At 42.5% G+C, this 23,493-nt stretch overlaps 1 long non-coding RNA gene across 1 annotated transcript; it reads right to left on the bottom strand.

Moving 5' to 3' along the window:
- Nucleotides 1-811: 811 nt before the first annotated feature.
- Nucleotides 812-19,791, bottom strand: LOC119028976. The gene is made up of 3 exons (XR_005077871.1): nt 19,660-19,791; nt 3,555-3,606; nt 812-1,025 (listed from the first exon to the last, which is right to left on the bottom strand). It is a non-coding gene; the product is annotated as an uncharacterized LOC119028976 (long non-coding RNA).
- Nucleotides 19,792-23,493: the final 3,702 nt, after the last annotated feature.

Genomic DNA, 23,493 nt, shown 5'->3' with positions numbered 1-23,493 from the left:
ACCTTCCTGTATATTGACATTAGGTCAATTTCCTGTCTCACTTGCTTGTCCTCTTGCCTCCTCTCTGCAGACTGTAGTCCAGCATCAGTTTATCTCTCCGCCTCTTCAGTCAAGATAAATGCTGTCAGGTATACTTGTAGAGCCGTCCCTGTGTACTTCCACAAAGTTATAATTTTGCATAACTGCTGCTGTCAATATTGGAGAGACTACGAGTGATTTCCATTTTTCCTCATGCTCTTAATGTGTTTGGGTCGTAGACGTTGACGTGTGTTGTGCGGGATGTTAAATGTAGTTCACTGAGTGTTTTACACAAAACTAATTAGTATTTTTCTTTCTTACTTCCAAAACTATCTTTTAAATTGACAAACATATGTAACTCATGAGACATTTCAAATGCAATCTGTCTTGTGGAATTAACCACTGTACATGCTTTTCCTAAATAAGGCCCTTCGTATTGGACGGGACTTGGCCGCTCTATGAAAAGGAGTAGAATAGAATTTTTCCTCGAAAAATGATATTCGAAAAAACTCAACAACAATGTCAGTGTCCAAATACATTACCATGGTTGACATCTTTTGCGGAGAAATAGTTATAATTCCCTTTTAGATATATCAATATGCCTGAATTAATCTACTGTACCAGCTCATGGTCTATTAAAAGGAAACCATTCAGGCTAAAGGAAATTCAGAGTGACTGGTAACTTTAAATCCTCTAGTAGCCATTTTGACTTGTGACCCTAACACTTTATTTCCAGCCCAGTTCATGCAGACAGTCTTAAACAGTTGGCACTGGTGATTATTTGCAGGTGATGTTGTACTGGGCTTAGTGAACAAATTGTGCAAAAAAGAAAAAAAAAAAAAACAGTCAAGTGCGGCCGGCCAGCGCTCGGTATAGCAATCGAAGCCAAATGTGGTGCTTTGTTGTGGTCACAGATTCATCATTCTGCCTGGGTGAGCCTCCCAGTGGCCAACAGTGGGCTGCAGTTGTGCCGGGCAGCTAAGGTGTGAATGTGGAGCGGGACGCCACTGGAAAAAAAAAAAAAAAACAAGTGTGCTCAGTTTACATTCACTGTATTATTAACAGTTAGAAGAAAATGGTTTTAAAATGTGTTTGGAACCATGAAGAGACTCCCTACACTGCCTCGTGATGCTTTTTCCAAATGTCATAATGAAGCCCAAATGTTTTAGCGGAGCATGTCTATAAAATTATATCGCCTATTAAATTTTAAATTCAGAATTTATTGTCTTCTTGCCTTGTGCCTGAGACCAAACAACTGTGATGCAATGACCTGGAGCAGGATAATGGAGGCTTACTTAATTCAAGAGTCTTACATTACAGCATCAGTTACAGAGCGGCAATAAATCCAAGAACACAAATTAACACCAATTATTAACATGTCCCCTATCATTAACCGTCGCTAAGACAAAGTACAAACACATGTTGCTCCTCTTAGCCTCTCTGTTTGGCCACTTTGACTTGACCACGAGCGACTGCACTCAGTAATGCTCTCAATCAGTATCACGGCGAAGGAGTGTGTATTTGTGTGTGTGTGTCTCGGGGAAAGCATCTGCCGTGTCTTCTACTCTGCTGATCTCCCTCTCATTCATTTTACCCTTCCTCCCTCTGTCTCCCCTTCTCTCCTACCTCCATCTCTCCATCGCAGCCCGGGGCTCCTTCTAATCGTCCTCTGCTGTGCTGATTGGACTTTTCATTAGTCAACTCCCAAAGGCTCAGCGTGACCTCCTCTAGGTCACTGCCTACTGATTATACCCGTCTCTTTTTTCTACTTCTACTTTTTTTCTTCCTCATCAACTCCTTGAAGAAGGGATGGCGTGACACTGACGCGATGTTTGAACTGTAAACCGATCTTGTCTGACAGGTTGAGGGGGTCACCATGCTGGAAAAGGTTTTCATGTACTCAAGATATACTTTTTAGCAGATTTTATTGTTAATGGAGAACAGGAACAGGAATAGGTTTGGAGGATTTGCAGGCATACAGGCCTGTGTTTGATGCAGCAAACTAAAAATATTTACATTGTGTAGCTGTGGTAGTAAAACTACAGTACGAGGTGAAATACTGCGAGGAAAAGGATTAAAACTGGTCTCTAGCATGTCAGCGACTGCCTCAGAGGGTTAGAGCTGTCTCTGCATATTTGTTGCTTGACGCAAAAAAACCTTATTGGATCTTAAGCATTACCTACCGCCCATGACATGTCCTTGGAAGTCAACAAACCACCTATAACTCAGTCGCTGAAGGGATTTTAATGATGCGGCTGTGCCACAGGCTGCCAGCGCTGCTTACAAATCAGATGGTTGTGTCTAAGATGTGTACTGGAGTAGGAGAGGCATGAGCGCGCATGTGTGTGTGTGTGTGTGTGTGTGTGTGTCTGTGTGGTAGCCATGTTTCTGCCATGTGACTAACCATGACCTTGGCCAAATGAAGCCATAAGCGCCCCCTGCGCGCACACACAGACACACACGATCTCATCTCTGCTCCCCCAACCCCTGGCACGCTCCAAAAGCTGGAACAGATTACTCCCCTGTGTGCTTGTTCTGACTCTGATTGCTGCTACATCCAGATAGGCTTTCAAGTGGCCTCCTGTGTGCGCAGTGCCCCATGGGATACGGCCCGGCGCACTACACATGGGGACTATTACCCGAGCTGGCGGAGGCCTGCATGCGGCGCGTCGCCCCTCCAGATTGGGCCGACGCGGCCCTCATCCTCTCCACAACCCTCTAAACACCCATTTCCACCCTCAATCATTACAGTTAATCACTGTGATAGTTCTGTCCACGGACTCTCTCTCTGCAGTGGAGTGGTCATTCTGCTCTATCAGCCCCGTGTGTGCACGATGTCGGCGCGCGCCGACAAGCATCAGTGCCTGAGATCTAGAGTGCAGTCAGCGGGTTCAGCTCCTAAACGCAGACACACATCCATTTGCACAAAAAAAAAAAAAAATCCTGACAAAGCTGGGAGGCTAACGCGGAGTTGACTTCAACTGCAACGTGTGAAGCAGCATCAGCTGCTGTAAGTCATGTCAAGACTGAGGGAGAAAAAAAAAAAAAAAATCCCTGTAAACTCCGCTGTGACGCCTTTATTGTCAGCACAGCACCGTTTCAACAAAAAGGTGTTCTCCACCGAGAATAAGCCAGATTTATTAGAGGAGAAACTGCAGGACTGTGAGGCAGAGATAACCCACGCTGAAGAAGTCACTGTTATTCTTCTTTGCGCCGGCGTGTGCCTGTGCGGCTGTGCGTCTGTGAGATTTCCGAAAAGTGGAAAAGCCTGTGTAGGATGTGTGTTCGGAGGCAAGAAGAGGGCGGATGTACTTGTTAGTAGGTGCCTGTTTTGTAAACACAATCTCAATCAACCACTTGAGAGGGAAGAGGGACGAGTGCTTTTAGTGTGAAAGCGTGCCCTTCTGAAAACACTTGCAGGAAAACGGTGCTTTTAGTACTCTGACAGAAGGCTTCCGTAAGAGAAATATAAAAGAAACACTGAATAAACAAGATAAAAAGTACTTGAACAATTTCAAAGAATCCGAGATACTTACAGCAGGTGATTGATTGAAGACCTCGCTGCAGACCGCCTCGAAAATACTGCGTCTGATGGCAGACGGGGAGAAGAAATATCTGAACTTGCATGTAGGCAAACCGCAGCAGACAATTTATGACGAGTAAACATACCATTAATGTTCTTCGCAAGGAGCAGAGCTGCAGTGATTTAAAATAGACAGTTGCTGAGAGGGAGACGGAGAGGGAGCAACCTCGGTTTTTCCAAGTCGCAATTTAGGCATTAGCCCTGAGAGTCGAGGGACAGGAAGCTGATACAAAGGCTTAACCAGTGTAATGAATTATGAGTCAGGCTCGGGAGGTAATTGCCTAGGATGCAGATTTAGCAACGATCCGGTGCATTGGTAATAACTGAGCGCCTCTGCTTTTGGGTTTATCTGTGTGAAAATGCGGAAAATAATGCTGTAGAGAGGAAAAAAACAACAACACAAGGAGCGTAAACAGTTCTCAGACGCAGCCGTCATGTCAAGTTTGATAAAGGGGCGAAAGCAAATGGAGAAAAACGAAAAAACATAATCATAACTCTCCCGATCTCCCCAAATAACGCCGTAATTTATGTGCGCCGTATCACAACCAATTAACTCTACCGTTATGGCAGATATTACTCATTACAATAATGCCCTCTATGCTACATTTTCTCCCTTTCTGCTCCGATGTTGTTTGCTCTGATTTATTCGCGTTGTAGAATCGGCGGTGTCACAGGTTGCCATTTGCAGCCGCCAAGTCGCCGCCTCTGTGTGTGTTCACTTGGCAGATCTGACTGCGCGTGAAGTGAGAGGCGGCGTTTAAAAACATCGACGGGAGGCCAGTGGTGCATTAGCCGGAATGATGATGGAAAAATATCTTAAACGCCGGGGAACATTTTTTATTTTAATAGCATGCGCTGCTGAATAATCAAAATCCACTTATTTGAGCATTTTAATATAAACAGATAATAAAAACTAAATACTTCAGTGTAATTCCCTTTCTTTTTTTTTTTTATCCCTTCTATGGAAGGCACTGGCTCGGCTTGAAGGCAAGAAACACATTCAAGGCGACTATATGTAAGGAGCAACCTCGGCAGCCTTGAGGGGAAACAGTAATCTGCTTTTGAATATTAAACCTTGAGGATCATGATGTACAGCACAGGTATGCCTACAGGAATTGCTTATTTTACTAGCTGCAGAAGTATTTATCAGTCCCTGCATTGTGTTTTGTTTTTTAATTTGTACATCGCAGAGTGACCATTGTCGTGACCCCAGAGGAAGGAATGTTGCGTGATCGCGGCATGCTTCTCCCCTTGCACCTCCTCAGTGATGGAGGCCTGTGAAAGTCGGGCAAAAGTCAGACAGAAACCCTCGCAGAGCCATTGGCCTATGTCCTCAGAGGAAGGTTGGCCCATTTAAAACCATCACTTTGTTTAGCTCGGGACTGGGGGTTACGGCGCTGCCTGTGACCTCACCCGTCACCATTTAGCTGACAGCCACAGTATGGTAACCTTGTTAGACGAGGGGCCGAAATGGCTCTTCCCTCATAGATAACAATCAGTGTGTCTGTGAACTTCGATATGACACAAATATGAACAAAACTGCAGCTCCACAGCAAAGCCTACACTGGAGAACATCAAGCACGGACAGTTTCATAGGGCAGTTCCCTGTCATAAAACCTTGTTATGTCTGAGGGAATTTCTTTGGCAATGCCTCAAGCCACTTCTAAAAATGCCAGAGTGGAAGATCTTTTTTTTTTTTTTCTTCCCTCTTCTTTCTACTTCTCCCAGGGCTTTTTTTCCCGTTTTGTTTTTTCCAAAACAACTTCTTGTGTCACTGATATGCGCTGCCAGTTCTGTAAACATCACTCACTTTAGACTTCATGTAAGAATTGGAAACAGCTGTTGTCGCAGTCCACAGGGGGCAAAACTGACTGTTCTTTTTCACCTTTGTTGCAATTTGAAAAGTCGTGCTGAAGAGCTGCAGAGGCGGCGGGCAGCACTCTGCGCTCCTTCACAGTCGCGTCGTCCAAACTGTGAGCAATTAAAAAGCAAGACAGGTCAAAACAAACGGGGTCAAGTCCTCCACTCGCCAAAATGGAGGGCTATTCCCAACACAGTGATGTGTCTACTTTGGACCAACATACGTCTGTGTAAAGCTTTGACTCATTATATATTTTTGACAACACAAAATGCATTTTTTTTCATGAAGAGTGTTTGAACTTGACATGTCCCTTCAGAGTTACATCATAAACTATCTTTACAGTACATACATCAAGAATTTTGTTCCCATCATTTCAGGGAAAAGGGCGCTCTCGGTTTAATGTGCAGCTGTTGATGCAATGCACTAGAACACTGCGATGTGCATTATGGATGAAAAACCACTGAAAAACTGGCCTACAGCGCAGTCGCTCAAGGAGGACTTCATCATACAGATCGTAGATCAAACTGACAAGAGGTCTGAGGCAGCTGAGTGTTTTACGGAGTAAAAACAAATAATTTCAGCTGGGTTTTTCAGCATTGGACCGCACCAGATTCATTTGAACCCTCTCAAGGTTTGACTCAGACCCCACTAACGCTCTCTCTCGGCTGTTGCCTTCGAGCGCTGCAGCTCTGCTTATTGTCAATAGGCTTGGTAATGTGATATACAGCACCACGGCAATAGCTGACATGCTATCAGCAATGCCATAAATTTAGAAGAAAATCAACTAGTTGGACACAGGTTTGAATCTCAGTCAGACTCCCTGCTGCTGCTGATACTGAAAGAAACCTGATTTATTAACGGCTGCTCGTGTGGCATTCATTTCTGCCTGAGTAAAAAAGAAAAAAAAAAAAATCAATAAGACCAAAAGTCTAAAGTAGGGAATACAAATATGCATATGCTTGGCTGCTGCACAAGGCACAAGGCAACTTTGCATTAGTCAAGGGGAAACACACGATAGAGTGCTAGTAAACAGCCAAAAGTATGATGGAAAACACCACTCCAAAAGGGCTGATTAAGTGGAGGAAAAAAACATATTACAATAAAATAACTCCCAGATTTTCCCCCCCAACTAATGGAGGGGAGGCATACTTTTGGAAAACAGAAAAGGATTTACAAGAGCTGCGGGCTAGCGCAATTAATCTCCATATGTACAGCTGATGTACTGCGACAAGATCTCACTGGAAGAAATAAAGGGACATGCCACACAAATTCAGACAATCTGTCCTCATTTCCTTGGCTGGGAAACAGTAGAGAAGAGCTTCGGGTGTTCCGTGGCCTCGTCCTCTCCGCTTTGAGAAACACCAGATCAGTTCTTCTTTTTTTTTTTTTTTTCTTTTTTCTTTTTTTCTGTGGGCCTGATTTCAGTGAACCCCTATAGTATTTTGTGCAGCGGCGACTTTCACAGTGAATCAAATGTAATGAGTGATTCCAGCAATGTGAGAAAAAGCAGCAGGAAGTCTGAGCCTCTGTCGCCTGAAATTTCAAAGAACTGAGCAAAATGCAAATGTGTAAAAATGTAGTCATGAGCTCCATGTAAGAGGGGTTAGTCAACAACCACCACATAAAAAAATGAGAACGGAGCGAATATCATGCTGAAATAATGCAGTGGAAAGGAAGAGCTGTGGTTGGGAACAAATACATCACGAAACATACAAGTACATACAATAGAGAAAATACAATACAGAATAACATACTTCCCCCAACATTCAAGTTCAATTGCTTATCTGACACTTGCCATTTTATCAATGATTTGTGATGATGGTAAATGAAAAACAGGTCATCCTGTTATCTCCAAATTGTCCAAAAAATTATGATAAAATATTGTATTTATTATTTCATTCATATTGTATTTATTGCATTAAGATCTTTATTTAATGCTCCTGCCTCATGACACATTTTATTTTGGTCATGAACAATCTTCATTGCCCAAATCTCTTTCTTTGTTTAATATATTTTGTTCTGTGTGTTTGTTATGTAATCATTACCCCATCCCATTATTCCTTTCAATCATACATAAATACCTATTAACCTGCAGGGTTATTAAAACACGCAGCTGTATACAAGTATACAATTACCAGAGACAAAAATAACATGTCTAACCACTTACAAACGGCGTTCTGGCACATCCTGCTGAACATCACGCTGGTGGTCGGTAACACACACTGTACTTTCGAAATGGGTTTAATCACTTTGCACCTCCTGGTGTGTTGACATAAAGCAGCAGTGCTCACAGTTTGTTGGTTTCTGTCGCGGGCACTCCAGATGCTTAACCAAGTAACAAGCAGCGAGGTGAGGAGATACCAGGAAGAGGGTTAAATGGAGGAGGTGTGGAGAGCCAAGCTATTGATGAGCTTTTTGTAGGAAGTCACTCATTGACAGATCGTCTTATGCTTGTGTGCTTCAGCGCCCTCCGTAACGGTGGGACACCTGCAGTCCCTCTCAGATCGTTTCCTGCGGCCAAACGTGTGCACAGCTACAGATTTCCTGCTGACCACATGGCCCCACAGTAAAGCGCGAGCCAAGTACCAGTAACTACATATTGATATATGCCGACACTATTTTGAGGAAAGGCTACACCACGGCTGTAATTCACCTCCTGTTGAAATGAATCAGCCACAAAATGCAGCTCTTGCAGCACCGTCTCCTCCTACTCCATTTCTTGCTAATGAGAAGGAAATACGGGGCCTATGCTGATTTCTTGTGGGATCCAAAATGACTTCATTTTCTTCCCAAATTGACCTAAGAACAACAGTAACATTTACTGGAGGTATTTTCTCAGTCAAACCACAACTGCACGACCACAAACAAAGCTTGTGTTATTGGAAAGCGCTGCAGACGTACTGCACTCTGTCTCTCGTGTTCTTAAAATCATGCACCTAAAGTATGTGAACGTACATGCACATGTGTGTTTGGGCAAGGCGGTCTGCGTGTGCATTCGAGTGTGGGGCCGCGTCAACCTACAGTATGTGTTTATGTCACATGCACATGCTGGAAAAATGGAAAAAGCATTTTCTTTCTGCCAGAGAATAATTGGTCCCCGGAGCCATTATGAGTGGCTCACCCATGTGAGGTAAGAGTCCGGACTGACCAACATGAGCAAACACTAAGTGCCTCTATTATTGATGATCTACCTACAGAAAGAAGAGAAAAAAAGAAATCGACTATTTTCAGCCATTGCCAACTTTTCCTGCAGTTACAAAATGAAACACCCCACATCATAATTTATGTAATTTATTCGGTCACTGTAATTTACAAGAATAAGAAATACATACATCTCTGTAATCATGGCTCCTGTCACGTCCCATTTAAAGTGCGAATTTCTGCAATGAAGTCTCTCCCAAATAAAGAATTAACAGTATGTGCACAACGCAAATATTTTGACAACCCTTAAATCTGTTTGCTGCAGTATATTTACATCACTGTATACCTATGTGGTGTATGATATATTTCAAATGTCAGCCCTTGACACAAACAATACATTTTCTGGTGCACGCTCCATACGTCAGCATAAACTATATCTTGGAAGATTTATAAAAATGTCAATTGTCTCAGCTCTTGTTCCATTAATCCTTCACGCGAGTTTGGCTGATGACTTTGTCGATGCGAGGCCCTCGGAAGTAACATGCAGCTTCACTGGGTGAGCCGCAGCACGTGTGATTTACACTATCGATCCAACATCCTGATTAGAATTTTTAATTAATGAAGGAGGCTAATTGCCTAGAGAGAAGAATCCACCCGACCCTGAACGAGCCTGATGATTTGCGTTGCGGCACTGAGCCTAAGTTAATTGCTAGGCTGATTTGACTCGCCTTGCCAGAGATAATATGCTGGGCCACGTCTGAAAAATTGACCTCACTCTCTTCCTATTTAAAGATCATATAAGCCTGTGGCAAGAAGGGGGTGAGGAAAAAGGGCCCCTAGCAGTGTGAAGTTATGTCCATGTGAATTAGTGACATAAACACAGTGTAAAATACACACCAGGTTTTACCAAGCATGCTTGCCAAATATAGCCAGTGTTTTTCTTATTTAGGTAATGGAAGTAAGATTCAGAGGGTTGGGAAATGGAAAGGGAGGGCTTGCTTTGCGACAGGCTCTGATACCTTGACAATAATCCCTGCTTTTCCCAGAGCAGGGATAAGGGCCACTAGGGGTATTTCCACAGCCTAAAGGCCTTCCATTAACTATTAATCTTCTCCCGGAGAGCTGTGGGGGAACCATGGAGTCACAGCTGCCATCACACTGCCTCATTTTTTTTTTTTTTACCCCCTTCACCCTCCTATCCTACTGTTTCCATTGGCAAACAATCCACGGCTACGAGTTGGGCTAATTAATTTTAAATAAAATACATTGGTTATGCATAATTTATGCTTAGAGCCCAGAGCTACCGGTGTTAGACAAATACACAAACTCCATACTGAATTACCAGCCACTTGAGCTGAGAGGAAGAGTGCGGGTCCTTGGCGAGCTATCAAAGTCAACCCCTTGCATTTTCTTAGGTTACGGCTATCCAAACCAAACAAACAGAGTTGAAATTCAGTTGAAGAACAAGCATTAAAAGTGCCTGATGTTTTCATAGGGGGCTACTTTGGATCGGATAGAAAGGCACATAATTCCTGTGCTGTGTATCTGGTCAGTGACAAAGGTTATTCATTGTAACCCAAGCACTGTGAGGTGGCTTGAACAATCCCACGTCAGCAGACATCCATTAGCGGTACTAGTTTAGAGGGTCCCAGGGCCTGGAGCCAATCCCGGCCTACACTGGGTGAAAAGCAAGGTACACCCTGAAGTGACGTTTTTGAAAGTGAAGCTGGAGTTTTTGCCAGCTTACTATTTCATTTCTAGGCTACTGGGCTGCTTCGTGCCATTACGCAGCACAGTTTTCTGTTCATTGCACACCTTGTTATGAAACTGTAGTCACTTTTCAAGCCACCTAACAGACTACTACAAGCCGAAGATATGGACTTGCTCACTGTGGTGACACTTGTAAACAGCGCTCCTGACTGCGCGAAGACATTGCGCACAGGCTGTGCCGGTGACCGACCCCAGGCCAAGCAAGAGAAGACGCACAATTAACAAGAACCTCCACGGATTTGCAGTTGAAGTTGCTGAGCGACAAAGTGACATATGCGAAAAGACTGAGCTCAAGAGATTATTTTACAGTGGTATCGATTCTGTGCAAGGAGAGATGGATGCGTGTTTTGGAGAGCGCAATAGCGATTTCATTGGCACACTGGTTGCTTTGAACCCAGAGGCCGAGGATAATTTCCTGGACCCATCAAAGGTAATCCCTCTCCTGGTATTAGCTGGAACTGATGTGGTTGAATCTGAATATAGTGTGGCTCATGAGTTCCTGTTGAAGAAAATGACTGACACCCCAGTTCCCCCCGAAGATGGAAAATGTACAATAGCCAACATCCTCAGCACATTCAACTGTGCACTCCAGCCTATGCCGACTGTTGTCACAGCGTACACCGTTGCCCTACCTTTAGGAGCTTCCACAGCAATGTGTGAAAACTCATTTTCCACGCTCAAAAGTGTCTTCTCAGAGCATCAGCACAGTACGCTGCACAGATGCAAGGCCCAGCTGATTCAGCTTGCTTTTGAAAAGGACCTAACTCACAAGTTTAAGCTCGAGTAGAAGGATACGTTGATGAAGAGGATCAGCTCGGAGAAACGGCTCCTCCCGCTGTACTGACAGGAGGGACTGGAGAGCGGACAGCGCTGCCTCCACTCAAAGTACCAACAGCTTCAATGTCTCTGTGCATGTGTATGTGTGCGTGTGTGTGTGTGTGTGTGTGTGTGTGTCTAATGGCAATGCATAACCCTCTGATGACTGGTTTAAAATGCAATGTTTGAGAGATGCTCCTGGTGTTGCTTCTAATATGTCGTATAGTCAAGTGTTTTATGGATATTCATAACGTTGCTTCTATGTAATGTATTGCTTTAAATTATGAGGACTGATGCTGTAGGCTATACCTGGTCACATTGCTGTTGGTTATGTTTAATGTGATGATTAAGTGCTGCGCGAATAGAGTATAGGATTATTAAAAATATACGCACTGTAGGCTAATAATAATTGTGCCCTCTCCTGCATTTCATATGCACCCCTTATGACTGAGGTCTGGCAACAGGTCTGCTGACTTTATGGATAACTGTACCCTAACCAGTTATCCATGAAGTCAGTTCCTTAAGAAGAATCGGTGTGATGAGGATAGAGAGCTTAATCTGTGCTAATAAAACTGTACTGTAATTGTTATTGACCTCTTTTCCCTTGCCAGTAGATATCTAGTGTGTCATCGGTATTGTCAGTGTTCTCACTTGTGGTGTGATCTCACTCTTATCCTAACTCCATTTTCCTTGATCTAGCTTCAATAAATATTTCACCAAAATACACCCAAGGCTCCTGAACCTTCTTGAGCAATAAGTTGACCAGTTCTCAAAAATTCTTTTACAACTACACTCTCTCTTTCATACTCTAGACCAACTATATGCTTTCAGAGGGCTGCTTGAACAGAGATGTATGAAAAACCAATGGACTCCGCAATGTCCACAGCTAGAAAGCATGGCATAGCATTGCACAGGAAAAGGAGTAAAGGTTAACATGTGCACCCAGGTGTGGGGTCTCCATCACTGCTAATCAGGGAATGAATGTCGTTTTCTACCCTTTCCCAGAAAATACAAAAGCCAGATCTCAGTGGATGTATGTGGGTTTTCTGTCCAGTGTAAAACAGGTCTAAAATGACAGAAGGCTTGGGACCTTTGATCCTGCCAAAATATGTGGTAGCTGCTCAAACCCTTTTAGAGATGACAAAATTCAGACAAAGAAAGCATGACTGATGCCAAAGACCCCAACCTCAATCAGCCAAGAGGACAGGACCAAAAATAAGAAAGTATCAGAGGGAGGGGTAACCCACCAAGGCTGTAAAAGTAGGAACGTTTCAGCACCTCTGAGAATACGGTTTGGTTTGGCAAAAACATATGATGCTGCAGTCTCCATCAGTGCACAGACAGCTGGTCAAAGTGACAGAACATCCAAATAATTATCTTGTTCGGCTGAACTCAATGCCACAAAACTGCTATCAGATACATTTCTGCCCTTTTAAACCTCATGATCTCATGATAGCAATATGCAGATTCCACCTGACAAAGCTCAACTTCTGGACGTGACAGGTATTTCTGGCAACATCAGGTCCTTTGGGCATGTCTTCAGTCCAAATCCAAGGTGTCGCTGATGCTGTCAATTTAATGGCAGACCAGATTTGCTTTTGTCTGATGATTTATGCCACCACAGTTTCTATCCAGTTTCCTATCCTATTCTATCTAACCCTAACCCACCAAAGCTCTATAGCTTATCTTTGCCATATAGGAACTGTCTTGAAGGTCACGATAAGGGAATACATTTTCTGTTTCCATGTATTAAGCCAACATATTCTGTTTTGGGAATGAAGGAGCTTTCACATCCTACCAGGAAATCACTAAAAACTGGAGGCCATCCTGTTTGGTGACCCTGGTGTCTGACCATGACATCTGTCCAGTGGCCCACTTGCTCACTTATGGGATAGTCGACTTATTGTGAGGCAGCAAAACCCAGTGTAGCCGGTGGCTTAGCGGCACGTCATGTACAGCACTTTCACTCTTGGCTGCCTTTGTATCTACACGAGCTGTGTTATTGCTATGTGTCTGGGCTCCATTACACAGATAGTAATAAGGCCTTGGGGTATACTAAGAGTAAAAGCTACTAAAGTTTTTAGTCAAATTAAGTCTTTTCCAGTGGAGCTGAAAAATGTTTACCAGACAACGAGCAAACTAAGTGTAGCTTGGCTTTAAAATACACTCTGCAAAGGCCACAGGCTTATAAAGCTGTCACTGGTCGTTGTCAGTGCTTTTGTTGGTTTAAGCCTCTGGCGGCCAGTGGTTTTGCCTTAGTTGTACCTGTTGACCCTCTTGAGAAAGCAGCGAAGGCCTTTGCTGAGGCTTGTACCCTGGCTTAGTGAAAAACCTCGGCAGCGAAAGAAACTTCCGCCTCTTTCCCAGCCTTCTGCTCTCGCTATTGGCATCCAAGTCTGCAGCACTCCACACAGGACCGGGATTTATGGCCTACTGGAGCGAGGAGAAGGGGAAAGCACTCATTTCAGCAAGGAATAAGAGCACTTTTCAGATGGTTATTGTATGCTAACCAAGAAAAATACAAGACAACTTTTACAGAACCACAGACCAGACTGCATAAATAGCTCTGCACATCGCTCAAGTAATATCTACAGTTCTGGCATGTGCTATTTGCTTCAGCAAATTATTATTGCAATTTCTTTTTCATTTCTCAGTGAGGTGTCTTTTCTAACAGCTGTTTCGTCTTGCAGACAGGACCATAGCAATCTAGCTGATGTCCTGCCGTGAACAGGCAAGAGAGTATCAGCTTTTTATGAAGTGGCCCACCCAAGGAAGGAAACAAACACATGATGAGACTCTACATTGTTTTGATTTGAGTGACACATAAAGAATGACCATCTTCGAGTGAACTGTGAACCGAGAAAGAAGCGAAACAGACAGAAAAGGAGAAAGGGGCAGAGAGGGAGGAAAATGGAGTAGGAGGATGAAAAAGAAAGAAACATTCCCAAGCTGGCCTGGTTAATTGCACGGGATTGGAAACAGATGCACAGCCGCAGTGACGTTATCGGAGCAGACCTTGAAAGTCCTTCTGGTTTGAGGGGAAGGGGGATCGGAAGACTTGAGGAGGATGGCGATAGATAGGAGGGATGACAAAGAGAGAAAATGTCCTGTGGCATGAGAGGTGGCAAAGGAGCAAAATAACAGATAATGAGGAGTCGGGATAGTATTGGAGGCTTTTATGGAGGAAAGAGGCAACTGCTAGAAAGTACTGACATCAAGAAAATTGACTCTGAGTGGACTAGGTTAAGTTGGCATTGCACAGAAAGTGCACTGTGCCAATTTATGTGCATTTCATATTTATGTGCATTTTTCCCATCTCTTAGATGGAGCAACCACAATTTAGCACTGTCTGTCAACTTAGACTCTTTTTTTTTGCTACACTGTTCATTAATTATAATTGAAATGTCTCTCTAATAATACTGAGGCATCAAATGAAGCTGTGACTGTATTTCAAAAATCTTTTTTTTTAATGTAGACATGCCCCCTCCCACTTGGGTAAATTACCAGTGGAAAACATGTCAATTGAATTAAGTGAAAGAGTTTGTGTCATTACATAATACCATGAAATAAGTTTGTCACTTTATGCTCAGATCAACTTAAAACTCCATTCAACCATTTTCAGAGCAATTTCACAATGTAATCAGTTTCTTATGAGCTTCGCAGTTGAAATAAGCATAATCACTTATTGAAGTTACTTCAAGTGGAAACAGACAACACCCCCCTCCCCAAGCATCTCCAAGTGTTCCAAGTGGTAAAATTGTTGGCGCCGCTGTCACAAAGGCAACTGAATCGCTTACCATTTTCCTCGGAGTAGAAAACTACCAACAACACAAAACATGAGCTAATTTGTTCATTTAGTCTGTAACGAAGACATGAAAGCAGATAGAATGGTGCCAGGCTGCCAGCCCGACTTGCTCATTTTCCTGGGAGATTTCCTGGCCGGTTGCAAACAACAGTACATGTGAGAGTGAGGTTTATGGGGAAGCAATCTGAATACTGATTTTATCATTATTCTATAACTTTTATATTGCCTATGAAAGAAACATTTGTTAGTTTATTGTCCTTATATATGCTATTAAAGGGGTATATATATATACATACAGATAGATAGATAGATAGATAGATAGATAGATAGATAGATAGATAGATAGAAAGTCCAAAATGATACAGGACGAGAACTTAAAAATCAGGAAATGTTTAAAGATGCACACACACACGCAGAGACGATCACATCAAACACACAAACACAACCTGACTCCCAAGTTACCTCTGAGTCTGACCTTTATCCATTAAAGGGTTTTTGGTTCAGTTTCTGAGGGAAGCCACCTCGTGCGCCAGGCTTGTGTGATTTGTGATTAGTGGGTGGATCTTGGAGCGATGGGGCCCCAGGGCCCTCACTCTCATAATTACACTCTATCCCTAGGGAAGGACCCTCAAGTGACAGCGATGTAGCTCCCATTTTTACCAGGTCAGAATCTGCGATTGAGCACATCCTGTACCCTGCCAATGGCCCTTTCCTTTTAAAGAGCGATTCCCTAGGACCTTGGGACACAGGGACCAGCTCCACATTACCAGCAGGCACCTGTTCTCCAACCTACTTTAAGGCTGTGAGGCCATCACTATGAGGCTGCTTCTCCTGCTTTTTAAATAACCGTTTAAAATGTACAAGAATCTGGAGGCATTTCTGAAGTCTTTTTTTTCCGTCTCAGTCCTTCGAGAATAAGACAATACCAGTTCCCTCCTCATCATTTTACAATGCAGGCAATATGTTTAATGTTTTACGAGCCAAATGTTTGCTGTTCTGGTGATATACCCAAAGCTGGAACATACAGAAACAGACTTTGAAAGCGAGAGAGAACGAGGAAGACAAAAAAAATGTGGCGCACAATAAATCTTGAAGTTAGGGGGAAATGTTTAACAGATGTGTTAAGATTCCTTTAGCACTTGAGGTTTGGGTAATCCATGGAAAAACACAATGTTTTTTGCAGAGGATGTGTAAACACTAATTACACCAATGAGTATTATAATTGTGATAATAATATAATCCTAAAGAAACAAAAACAAAAATCATCCTTCAGGACAGCATCGAATGTTTTGCTTTAACGATTCTAGCGATGCAAACGGCCATAATGGCTAATTTCATCCTGAGCTACGCTTCATCTTCTGCAAGAAGATCTGCTCCCATGTTTCCCTGTATCACTTATTCCTGTAGAACGTACACATATTGTATATCTGCCATTTCATTAGGAACACTGTTATTAAAACTGAGGCACACCATGTCTCCAACAGCACATAAAACCCACACATTACGTAAGACTCCCTTGGCTTCTATTTACATTGGAATGATCTGCTTTAATTTCAATTTATGTTATATTACACAACACGTCAGCTGGGCTTTCATTGAAAAATCATTACATTTGGCCCATCTAAGGGGGCGCGCGGTAATTGCTCCAAAACTGCTCTCAAGTGGGGGTCTTTGGGAAGAGGGGCTCTCTTTGTAGGCTGCGTGTTTTCCATGTCAGTTTAATTAATCACACACGGTTCTTAATCCCTTTCACTATAACAACACGAGGAAAGATATATATGAATGTGATTGGGGGGATTGTAGCAATCAGGGCTGCGTCCACAGTTTAGAGAATGGATTTTAGAAAAACACGCTTTAGATGTAACAAGATCAATTCTAAGAAGTCATCGATATAACTGGAGGAAAATCCAATTTCCTGCTTTAGGGTTCCTTTTACTTTCTTAGACTTTATAATTTCCCCTCAAGCTACTTAAAACTCAGATAAAACTTTTTGGCACACAGTGTATCGAAGTGTAGGCTGACAGACAATTCTTCTATCTGCACTTTACATGAAGTAATGTCACGCTTATGAGCTGAACATTCATGCAATTTTGTGTGACTGCCCCATGACATCAGATGGAAAAATCATAGATGTTTTATGCGTAGTTTAATTTCCTGTTATTCAGCATGAAATGTTTCTTTTATGTTTCAAAGTTTAATGATGTGAACAAGAAGTTAAAAGTCCGTGGGTCTGAAGAGAAATTGGCAGTTCCGCGCGACAAGCCTTTGCAGTAATGACCCAAAACTGTTGTATTAGTACTTCAGCTGTGAAACACACTAAATCTGAATATACGTGTGATAAATATATCCCCCCCAGGAGCTATATTATTAGGCATACAGGACCGGTTGGAATTTTTATTGATTCCATATTTGATTGTGTAACATTGCAGCTCACATATTTGTCGTTGGATAAATCACTAAATATCTCCAAAGCACCATCAGATTCTGCAGCACCACAGATGCCAGCAAAGTTAAGAAACGCTTTGAAAGACCAAGCACGACTTTTCATCAGTTCTCAAAAGGAAAAACTTTCCTCCTTCTGTCCAACACTGACAGCCACTGAGTACACAAGCTTGAATTGCTGGCACTTGTATCTCACAAGAAAAACTCACGCGCGATCAAAAGAACATGAATCGAATTTTTAAGTCTCTTTAGCCGGATCTTTGGAACAAGGGCAAGATCAAGGTGCAGCTAACAACTGCTTCGTTTCCCCACAATTAAATATCCTCTTTACCCCTTATCAAGATCAAATTGTGCGGATAAAACTTGGAACATGTTTAATTCCTACAGATTGCTTTCTCTGTCATGTTTAAATCAGTCTGCGGTACATCTGACACAACCTTTTTCTTCAAACATTAAACACAAGCCGAAGGGCCCTCCTCCACCCACCACGTACACTCTGCTGGTACCAGACGGGCCATTACAAAGTTTGACTGTGTCTGCAGGCTTGGAGGCACTGTGGGGCTTCTTATGCATCATTTGTCTCCTGAATGCCCAAGCATGTTGACAACATAGTCTTAACCTCAGGAGCTGGTGTCAAGCTGATGCCATTAATTTATGTCCAGGAGGAAGCCGCTTTGTCACTGATAGCAGCAGCCACTGGTCGTCTGTTGATACTCAGAGACAGGGAGCTGCTGATTTGGTCAAAGCAGTTCAGCGGTTATGGACAGCGCTTTCTTATGGATTGTCGAAGCTACAGATTATTTTTATGACAGCATCATAAATCTGAATATGTAAAATAAGTTTGTCTCCGTGTACATTGGTAAATACATATTTTTTGGTAAAAAAAAAAAAAAAAGGGGGGCTCAGACAATGTGTCCCTCGTGATTTTTTGTTCACATTTACACAGGGTTTTAATGTCAGTGTGGACTGTTTTGCCAACCCTTATTCAACATGAAAATGCTTTGCTGGTAAGAGAGTGAAAAGCAGAACAGCAAGAGCCAAAGATTCATTTCATGTAGTTAGTATGCAGAGATGTAAGACGCTTTAAATTTTCAAAGGCAGATGCTTGCATTTTAGCCTGTAAGAGCAGATTGACTCGCAAATCTCCCTGCCTCTCCCCTGGCAGATGTTTAGAGAGCTTGATGTTTCATGGCTCCACTGTGCAGCAATTGACTACAGTACATAACCCTGTTTTATACCCTCCATTCACAGGCCATTTGAAAGGTAACAAAGTAAAGCCGGAATTGCGTCAGTATAAATCATTGCATGGGTGCAAGCCCTTTGAAAAAACACATTTTAAACAACAGTGAAAACATATTTTCGTAGTAGAGTATGGACTTGCCTTGATACCTCACATACATTATTATTATTATTATTATTATTATTATTATTATTATTATTATTATTATTATTATTATTATTTATTCTTATTAAGTAGTAGTAATGGTCTCTGTATGGTTATTATTTCACTTTGATCATTTAGAATTGTTAAAGTCTCCAGTTGTTTAACTGTCTATATTTGTCTTTTTTTTCAGTCACCTTTGGACCGATTGTTCCCAATGTTGTGAAAAACATGCCAAAAGAGCACATTTATTGTATGGGTCCATATTTTGGTAAAACTGAACATAACAGTTTGTAGTTAAGGAATGTTACGTGAGCATCATTAGATAGATAGATATACTTTATTGATCCCAACCCCCATCATCCCGGGACTGTTAGTTTACGGCTAGCAATTAGCAATGAACAAGCTCATTTTGGGGACTGGGGACTGCGTTAAAAATTAAAAATCATGAACATGAAGCTGACATCGGCACTAGCATCGGCCCTCTTGTCCAATTTTCGCACTGGTGTGTCTGTCATATCCTATGGTGCAGAATTTCCCTCCAGTATCAACTTCACAAACAGCACACTGTGCCCCAAATAGTCTTTTTTCTCGCCAGGGAATTCAAACCTCATCATTAAACTCTTATATTTATCCTTCACTAAGCTTCTATATTCCTTAGTCTTTCATATGTTCCCATTGGGTCCAAGCAACATCTGTTTCCTCTCTTTACCACTGTGTCCCCCCAGACAGTCAGTGAAGTAGAGTCTCCACCACCTAGAACACATCTCAAAAACACTTTTACCGTACATGCAGTGAGCCGTTAATTTCGGCACCGGCATACTTTTAAAACTTGAGCTCACTTTGTAGCTGAAGTGACTGGAAGCTCCAGGAGGACATCCAGCATCTCTGGCCCCTCTGCACCGTCTCCTATAAGCTACATCGTGGACTCCTGCTGCATGTGGACATGTCGAGCCGGCAGAGAGTTGGTTTTATTTTTCCTCCGTCTGGAAAGAAAAAAGTGAACCTGGGAATGAAGGAGAGCAAAAACACACGGTAGTAGGTCAGAGGTCCTCTAGGAGTGATGAATGAGCAAATAAATATGTGTCCAGGATCCGGGCCTCATAGAGCAGCATTCCGTTCCACATTCCTCTATTGGAGATCATGCTCGTGACAGGGTTCCTGCGATCATCGTACAAGACTTTGGCAACGTTTGCCCCCCGAACTTGGAGCAGTTCCATAAAATATAGGCGGGGGAAAATACATGTCATGCTCTGCTGTAACTCCATGCTATGTGTTTCACACTGGCTGAAAAGCTTTTGCTTTTCCAATGTTTTCCTGCTCTCTGAGTGAGTTCACTCCGTGTCCTACACAAACCAGAACTAGCTCAGCGCCTCTTTATGCTCATCTCAAGTGTCTCACGGGATCCAGGTTTGACATCAGTCCGAGTTTCAGTGTACACTTACAGTAGCTGCTGGTTATTTGCGGCCTGTTTCAGCGTGGACACAGTTTTACAGCAGCTCATCTGTCATGATATGTTTCTGCTCTGTACAACCTCTCAAATTCCACCTGTTGTCAGATCAAACCTGCAGCGGGGACAACTCTGGGAGATGGCGCCCTCTGTTGAAAACCCTGTCAGTTTTAATTTATTCACATGCATTTATATAATTATTAATAGATTTCACGGATTTAGACTTTAAGTGTAGGGCAAGTAAAACCGCTGCGATATGTTTTTAAAAATGGCCGAAGATTTATTTTTAAAAGATGTGTCCCACCACTTACCACTGTGCCTTCTTTTTCCTAAAACAAACAGCTCTACACCACATTCTCCCTGCATATTTTATAGCGCAGGCCAACATTATTAATGCAATTAAATGTGCATGAATTATCTCAAGTTGTGACTTTTATTTCATCAGGGGAAGCTCAAATTTCCATGTGTACAACATACTACAAACGTGACAATGACACTGAGCAGCCAGCGTGCAGTGAAAGCTGTAAACCTCACTGTTGGTGTAGGAGGGAAAAAAAAACTGAACTCATATCGTTAATTCTCGCTTTATGATGAGATTTTGTTTGCCAATTTCAATAATGGAAAAAAATGTCAAAAGGGGTAAACTATTGCCTTACACCATATAACTTCAAAATTAATTTCCACATGAGAGGAAGCCCCGCATGAGTTACAGCATAACAACATACTAGGTAGAAAGCCATCTTTAAAAATAAGGCCCGGGTTGGAACTGTCATGATGACAAACACCCGCTCAGGTGACCTTCAGCACATTAGCGAATCCTTATAAGCTCCAGGGAGGTTGTTCGGTAGTTAGCCTTGACCTCTGACCTCCCTGCAATGGGGGTTACGCAGAAAGGCAGCTTCTCCGCTATAGATCAGTGTGGTACTGCCACTAACAGTAAGCCACAGGAGACCTTTTCCATATGGTGTTGCGTCACTTAGGAGATTAGTTTCAAAGGTAGCATCTTTGCCAAGACGGAGAGCTGGCAGCTCCTGTCAATTACCAGCATGGAGTCCCCATACCATTAAACATGCCTGGATGGACTAAGCTTCGACTCGCGTGCCAGACACCGCACACAGACTTTAAGACCGGCTTCATCACCATCCAGCGTAAAAGTTCAGGAGGGAGTATAAGAGTGAGTTCTTTGGGAATCTGTTTAGTTCTTCTATTTCTCACCTGATGGAGAGACAAAAAGGGAGATTTGCCTCATGCCTGGTCAGCGTCCAGTCCGTCGCAACCTGGCGTTCAGTTGTTTAGCAAAGCCTGCCAGAGTCCCCGCGAGTGCTAATGTAGGTGAGGAGGTGCCTAAGGAGGACTGGGCATAAGAACATGCCAAGAGATTATCAGTTCATCTGAAGCACTTCGCGGATTCATAGAGAGGTGAGAAAAGTGGGTGGCACCGATCCATATGGAGAGAAACGGAGAGTATACAACCTGCCCACACAGGCTGGTGAGTGAGAGCTCGGACGTCAATAAAGTCTCATACGAAAATACACATTCAGTGGGAGGCACACGGTGTCAAATTCTGATCATTTGACAGTTTGGCATGAATTGAATATAGAAATGTAGCAGTCATTTCCTTTGTATGTTGGGCCAAAAAGAAGAAGAAGAAGAAGAAGAAGAAGAAAGAATGCACTGGCTGCACCTTCACAATAGCCACGTCCGTGAAGCTGCAAAAAAAAAGTGACTTCTGCACTAAAGTTCAAATAAAGCAGTGAGAGCTCTGAGCAGTTAACTTACCAGAGGAAAAGCGAGAAGCTGAGGAGGATATCCATAACACGGGTCTCTGTGTTGAAATAAAACTTGGAACATATTTTTTATGCATCCAGCTGAGGTTATACCTCCCAGGAGAAATGTAAATGTAAACGTTCTTTAAAAAGTGTGGCTGATAATGTTCTACCCTCCATAGGAAGAGTTTATTTAGTTCTATAAAATGCCACCTGATATTTAATTTCCATTTTCTTGAAAAAAAAAAAAGAAAAACACTGCTCTCATCAGATGAGTACATTTTTTACTGAGCCAAGGAGATTTTGTTTCATACTAATTAATCATATCCCTGATTACTTTTCATTATGTGCAGTCTTATATTAGGTAGGGATTTGCCTGTTAAGTCACTGTTATTATAATATTTTGAATTCAACTTTCATGCTTAGTGTTTCATCTTTCTATCCACTTAAAAACAAAAAAGTACAGCATTTGAGGTCAACGTGATGCAACTTAACGACAGTACTCACCTGAAATGGTGCATAGTGTCAGTGTTGATGTCACTTTTTTTTTTTTTTTTCCCACTCACAGCGTTCCTCCTCAAATGAATTCTCACAGCACTTTGCAAACTCCCGCAATGTCAAATTCAGAACTTTACAGATGAAGATGCTGTCTAAGATTGTCGATAGATATCATCATTTAAACATGGTGCACGAGGAAAGTGCAGAGTCAAACATTTCCACATCAGCAGATTAGTCTGATAACGTCAGAGGGGCAAAAAGAAAGTTTTTTTTTTTTCTTTTTTCTGTGTTGAGAGAGCCGAGCGTCCTGAACGAGCAGGAAAGCAAACTGGAAGGACATGAAAGAACGTGCAAATCCTTTGACTTTCAAATAAATGAGATATATTGAATATGTAGTCCTGTTTTATTTAAGACAGAGCCAGTGCTATGCTAAAGAGCTCCCTTGCTATCCAGTAAAGCCCTGGCCACAAATATGATTTGCTTAAAAACTCCTTTTTCTCTACCCATTCTCTTCAAAAAAAATATAATCCTGAATACTTAAATATGCTATCAATTTGTTGCGGGTTAGTTTCAGTGTGTGTTTTTGGCAGGGGCTCTTGTGGGTGGCAGACAGACAAGTTAGAGGAAAAAAAGGGGGGGAAAAAACTGAGTATTTTGGTCTTGGACAGCAGAGCAGTAGTTAGGAAGCAGCTTCAAGAAGCCGACTCTCCCTCAAGTAATGAACTGGGCCTCTTTTTTCTTTTTTTCTTTTGCTGGGGAGCTTTTGCTGCCAATTTGGTGGTGCCTGTGGGAGGCAGTTTTTTTTCTCCCTCTTCTATTTTTCTTCTCTCCATCTCAAAGTAAAATCACCTGGGATGTAATTAATTAATTAGAATCAGTGCACCGAGCTGGGGGGCTGGGGTGCTGGGCACATGTGTTTTCGTGGTGCGCTGTGGTCGATGTGTTCCGGGTGATTGGGATTA

Source organism: Acanthopagrus latus, chromosome 11, assembly GCF_904848185.1.
Source record: "Acanthopagrus latus isolate v.2019 chromosome 11, fAcaLat1.1, whole genome shotgun sequence".
NCBI lineage: Eukaryota > Metazoa > Chordata > Actinopteri > Spariformes > Sparidae > Acanthopagrus > Acanthopagrus latus.
Note: the sequence above shows the minus strand (reverse complement) of the source record. Positions and strands in the feature narration are given on the sequence as shown.